The following is a 6,413-nucleotide window of genomic DNA, read 5'->3' on the forward strand; positions in this document are numbered from 1 at the left end:
TACCTGGCACATCGCTGAAGCTCGCTCACCCTGACTTTAAGGAGCCCCTTAAACGTTTGCCTTCACCCCAGCACACCCACGGGCGTGAGGACAGCAGGAGGCTGCAGAGGAATTTGCTGAGGCCTCTCGCTCTGCACGAAGGGGCTGGGCTGGCGGCCTCCCCCAGTGCCCTGGGGACAGCCCGGGCTGGAAGGGCACACGGCTGGTGCCATCTAGTGGCTTTCGGAGCCACCTGGCTTCATAAAAGCCGCTGGAGGCCCTGGGAGCTGAGGGAGGCCGAGGGGAGGCTGCAGGGAGCAGTGAGGCCGAGCTGTTTGGGGGAGCTTTTTTCCCTCTGGCAGCCGTCGGGGCTCCTGCTGCGGCCGAGGGCTTTGGGATTGGGTTTCACACTCGGCTTCACCTGGCCTAGGGCCGCATCGGCACCAAAAGGCGCATTCCTACCTCCACCCCTGTGTGTCTTCCCACCACCTCCATCACATCGTGCTGGGTGTTGTGAAGGGCTATTGGTTTGTGAGCATTCAAAATAAATGGAGGGTGGTTGAATCAGCTGTTGGGACAACCCTTGTGTCTCAGGGTTGGCCGAAGTATTTGCAAGGGGCCAGAGCAGCAAGGAGGTTCAGGAGCAGTTTGCTGTATCATAGAGCCTCGCAGGGTTTTGTAAAAAATGTAAAGCAAATCTTGGCTAACAAATGAGTATCAGTTTTTTTTTTTTTTTTTTTTCTTTTGCTGGATTACGTCCACTGATCTTTTGTGTCTCCTAACAAGATGGGCTTGTGCTATGCCAAATGATGTCATTTTCTTCCCCACCGGCCTGCCCAGTGTTGAGAAAGATTTGAATCTCCATTTCCAGCTGCTGCGGTTCCTGTTTTGGGGAGGATAAAAAGTGGGGATAACACCTGGAGGAGGCTGCTTGCAGCGCGGGGTGTGCGGTGCGAAGGGAAGCACAGCACAGGGGGTGGTGGCGGTGGTGTTCCTTCCTCCGTGCAAAAACGTCGTTTAGAAAAAACCCCAGGTCTCCGCGGCTCAAAACCCCCTCACCGTCCGGAGGGCTGGAGCAGGGGACAGCTTTGCCCGGGTGCTGGCAGGGAGCAGGGGAGACGTTTGATGCGGGATGTCCCCCCAGGTGGGGCCACCTACCGGGATGTCCCCCCCGAAGCCGGGTGCTCTGCTGTCTCCCCGGTGTCGCGGCGAGGCCGGGAGCAGCCGCTAGGTGGGGGTAAGACCTCCGGGAACCCGCGGAGCCCGGCGGGCTGGGGCTGCCTCCCTGCCTGCCCCTAAATGCCCTGTGTAAGGCATTTAGGGCTTCTTCCTTCCGGCAGAGAAACCCTCATCCCTCTGCTAACCGGCATCTGTCATTCTTGACCCAGTCCCACGCTCTCCCACCTTAAAATCTCAGCCCAGCGAGGCTGGACTCATTGCAAGGGTAAATTCTCTTTTTGTGCACCCGCAGGAATGATGCCCACGTCTCCAGCGAGGGCATTAGGGTGCTGCTTGCTGCTGGTGCTTCAGCCCTGGGGGGCCAAGGGGAGAAGTGCCATGTGAAACACGCTGCAGTGAGCCAAAGCCCTAACCCACAGCAGTTTCTTTATTAGACAGCTGTCCCTGGCCATTAGGGATGTAACGGGGAGCTTTCTCTTCTGCTTTATGCCCCACACGGTCATTAATATGATGCTAATATGACGAGCCAGCCCGGTCAGTGGCTCCTTCTCAACATGTTATTAAACAAAACAAGCACAGAGAGACATTCAGGCTACAAAATTAAAAAATATTTCTGGGAGATCTTTTCCCCAAGACTGCACGATGACCATGTGGGCCAGGATAGTTCTGTGCATGCAGTTTATGGCCATCCAACACTTTGCAGGGAGGAAGGTGAGTTTGAGCAACAGCGCCCGCAGGAGTGAAGTGTCCACATCCTCAGGACATGAGGATCCACATCTCCCTCCCAGGGGTGAAGTGTCCTCATCCTCAGGACATGAGGATCCACATCTCCCTTCCACAGCAGGACCCACCCAACAGACCCCTGGCGCTGAGTCCCCCTGCAAGGTGGGCTCTGGGGTTGCTCCTGCCCCATGTGAGCTGAACACCAGGAGCGGAGGTGAGAGCTGTTGGTGTGGCAGCCACAGCCCTGCTGGGGAGAGCTGCATGTCTGGGCTGTAGGTGTGACACGTGGGGTGCTGGAAATGTGTGGGTATTTGCTTGTACTGGCTGGTGTGCATAGCTACGTGGGACTGCTAAATAGCAGGGACCAAAGCGATGGACCCAGAAGCGATCTTCAGAAATGATGAAGTTTCTCCCTGATGCAACACAGGATCAATTCTCTTCGTGAAATATTTTTATAGCCTGATATTAAATATTTCCAAAGACCCCAATCCATCCCACCTGATTCCTTTCCCTGCCTTGCCTTGTTTTCCCTGTACCTCAGCCTATTGCATTCCCTCCTAGATGCATTTTTTTACCTGCTTGAGGGCCAACATCTTGTCTCCTGTCCCCCATATTTCCTCAGTTAAGCTATGTTGTTTCTTTCAGTGTTTCTCAGGCATCACTCTTTCTGGACAGTCAGTTTTCCTCTCTATTTTCCTTTAGACTCTGGAGGTGGATTGCCCAGACCGGACACTGTACAGTAGCTCATCCTCAATGATGACAGCCAGAGCAGGAGAGTTACTTTCCATGCTGTGAAGGTGTCAACTTGTTTTTGCAAGTCCCAGCTAGAGATTTCCTTTTTTCACAGCAATGTGTTGACACAACCCATTCATGACCCTTTATTACTCCACAGTGTTTGGATTTTTGCAGAACAGGCAATTTCCTCCCCTTACTTGTGCAGTTGTTTACGTCTGTGTCATTGTACTGAGCAGTGCTTGTTCTGGTTGAATTGTATCCTATTGATTTTTCTTTTCCTAGATAACTGCAAGACCAAATCCTGTCCCCTATCCCCTGTCATCTGCTTGCAGTCCCTGAAGTTCTCTTGAGCATCCTCTGCATTTTGGCACCCAAATGCTGAACAAACTTGGCTCGGAGCAGACTCCTGTGGCCCCACACTCAACACCTCCGTCCTGTTTTGCTCTCTGACTGTGAGTCTCCATCCAGGTTTGTGTTGGCATGGAAGTCCCAGTTTTCCTTCTCTGGAAGCCTCCAGTTTATTTAGGCTGCAGTTGGATGCACAGTTTGTTAGCATTATCTTATTTCACTTACTTTTTGGCAGTGTAGCTGGCATAAGCAGCCTTCTCTTCTCCCCTCCCTGTGCTGGAGCAGCCATGGGGGCAGAGCACAGGGCTGTGTGTACTGCAGGGGGCTGAGGAGGGGGCAGCGGGGCTGGGGGGGGGCACAGCCTGCTTAAACCACAGCTGCTGCCAGAGCAGATGCACCTCTGAGCACTTACAGCTGTGTCCCGTGGTGCTTTTCCATCCCTTGGTAATGGCATCTGCACTTGGTTTCCAGTTGCTCCCCAGATGCTTGTGCCTCAGTTTGACGTGAATCCACTGGAATTTAAATAACTGTTGTTTTTTTTCTTTAATTCCCTCTTAAAGTTCAGGGGATTAAGGAATTTATGAGTCAGCTGAATTCCCATCACACTCCACATCCCTCTGCTGCACTGGGAGATTTCTTCATGCCTTCAATATTATTTCCTGAGGAGCTGCCAGCTCCTCCAAATTCCACTTTCTCCTTAGACTGACCTGCCCTGGGGTGTCTCATCTGTATCTGCTGAAACCTACCCCCGCTGTCTTCATTTTTCCCAGCTCCTCCCATCCCGAGGAGCTTTTCCCAGCCTGGTCCCTAACTCACCATCCATCATCTCACCTTCACCCCGTCCCTGGCAGCTGGTCAAGAAGGGGGTCAGGAAGAGGGTGCTGAGCCCTGTGTGCTCTGTGCAGGGGTGAGGAGCACATCCTAACTGTCCATGGACAAGCCTCTATGGAAGGGGGGCTCCAGATGAGGGGGGGCTGGAGGGAAAGGCAGAGGGAGTCTCCACAAAGGTGAGCTGGGGTGTAAAAAGAGATCTGAGAAGGAGGAGAACCCATAGTTGGAGGGCAAACAGGCTGCCCGAGGCACGTGGCTCCTCCATGTGGGGGGGCACAAGAAAGGGGAAGGAGAGGCTGGAGGCTGCAGATGAGGTGAGGTGTGGGCAGCACAGGGCTGTTTGGGGAATGGGAGCCACCCTGAGCGGGTGAACTTCAGATAAATCCCTTTGGCGGCTGAGCTTTGGGTTGAGAAGTCTGCAGGATGCTCGAGGAGGCTGGTGGCTGGCTTGGCACGCGTGGCCCTGGGAAGAACTGCTGGAGGGCAGCACTACTGCTGCTTCCACCTTACAGCTGTGGCCCTGCTGCTCCGTGCCCTGCCACATCTTGTCCTGCTTGTCCAAGCAGTAGAAAGCTGCAGGGGTGGTGTCTGTGCTGCCTTGCTGTAAGGCCATGCAGGTAAACCCAAATTGCTGTCTAGCCTGGTCTTCAGTGGAGGCTGAGCTGCCAGACCCATTTGGGCTGAGGTGTGTGCTTAGGGTTTTCCCTCTCCAGCCTCAGCAGAAAGCCCTAAGATGGATTTAAGGGCTGCTGGGGCTGGAAGGCTACAGGAAAAGCAGCAATTCTGGGAAACCACGTGGTCCCCTCACGCTTTTGGAAACAATCAACGCTGCCAGCCATGATGCAACCTCAGATTTCTGCATGCTTTAGGGGACCGTGTGAAGGCTGTAGCTACTGCAGAAGGCACATTATGTCAGAGTCATTTGTTTGGAAAAGTCGTGCCCTTCCCCAGGGAGAGCCTCCATCCACGGAGAAATGACAGACAGCTGCCTGGGGGGAACAGCGCTCTGGTTTCACTCAGACACTGCCTGATTTTCCTTCTGTGTAAATGCAGAGATGTTTATGTTAGCCTCTGATGTTTTGCACAATATTGGATTCCTAAGGTTTTGGCATCGCTGAAATTCTCTTTTCAACCCAGAAATGCTTCAGCTCGCTACCCGCCTCTTGGCCATAAGTGAGACTGAGGATGAGCTCCGTGGCTGGCCCAGGTTCCCTGGGGCTGCTACGCCTCCGAGCCGCTGAGCTCCTTGTGCTGTGCAGAGGGAATTTCTCACCAAACGAAGCAGTCAGAAGGGATTGCCCAGTCCTTTTCTGTTGTCTGTTTTTGGGTAGCTCAGCTCCCGGCGTTGCAGAAGAAGCTTCATGTCCTGCAGGCCAACCAGTGGTGGCGTGGCTGTGCCTTGCCCCTCAGCATCAGGATCCTCACGTGTGAGCCTGGCAGCCCTTGGAGATCTTCCAGCAGGATTTTCGGCACTTTTTCCAGGTATGGCCACGATGCAGGAGCCACCCACCTTATTCTTCTGCAGAGGAGGCAGCTGGAGAGCAAGCTCACAGCTGGCCTCTTGGCTTGGACAAGGCTGCACATCTGCAGGGTTGACTGAGGAGCAGCTGCAGGCCAAAGCCAGGCCCATGCGTGTGAGTAAGGGGCACAAGCACTTTCGGTCACATGTGGCTTGCCTTGAAGAGCAGCTGTTGTTTGAAGAAGACGGGCTCTGGCTGAGGCTGTGAGAACCTCTGTTTATAACTTTTCCTGTTAGTGAAGAGTCACTGCAGGTCAATGGCAGCAGCCTTCTTCTCCAAGTGTTACAACATCTCCTGCTGCACCATGATGCAGCTCCCTTTTGCTTCTGAGAGGCGAAGGGCTCTCTAAAAACACCCAGGGCAAAGGCTGTCCTCTACCCTGGACTGATGCCTCCAGCATCTCCCCCAGGCTGTGCTGCGAGCTGTCAGGGGGCTTGGAGGCAGGGGCAGCACCCTGTCCTCCTGGAAAACCACAGCTGCTGGCCAGAAGGATCCCCACCAAAGTCCTTCATGTCTCGTTTGCTGACAACACATGCAGGAGAGAGTTGTCCCAGTAATGGACATATTGCCAGCGAGATGGTCCCGTGGAGGGGTCCGGAGCATATGGCGATGAACAGAGGTTGCAGAAGCTGGTCTTGCTTATCCTGGCAGAGGAGGATAAAGGACAACTTGACAGCAGCTTGTGTGGAGAGTGCTTGCAATGGTGACAGAGCTAAACACTCCTCAGTAGCAGCAGGTGGTATACCTAGGGGGAATGGGTACAGGTTAGGTGGAAAGTTCGCGTTCAAAATTAGGGCATAAAAGTCTCCCTAGGAGGTCACACAGCCCAGAGAGGTGGGGGACTCTCCACTTGGAGGTTTTCAAAGTTTTGCTAGACAAAACCATGGGCTGACCTGAGCTTGTACTGCAGATGGTCCTGCACTGAATGTGAAGGGGGACTGGAAGGCCCCAGAGCTACCTTCCAGTGATGCCATCGTCCTGCAAACTCTTTGGCCAGGCAGAGCTCACTTAGAGCTTGTCTGAGGGCTGCTGTGTAAAGTACCATTGCTTCTCACCCACCTGGAAAGAAGCGGGAGGAGAAGGCTCTATGGTCTTTGT

This window comes from Cygnus olor, chromosome 5, assembly GCF_009769625.2.
Source record: "Cygnus olor isolate bCygOlo1 chromosome 5, bCygOlo1.pri.v2, whole genome shotgun sequence".
In the NCBI taxonomy this organism is placed as follows: domain Eukaryota; kingdom Metazoa; phylum Chordata; class Aves; order Anseriformes; family Anatidae; genus Cygnus; species Cygnus olor.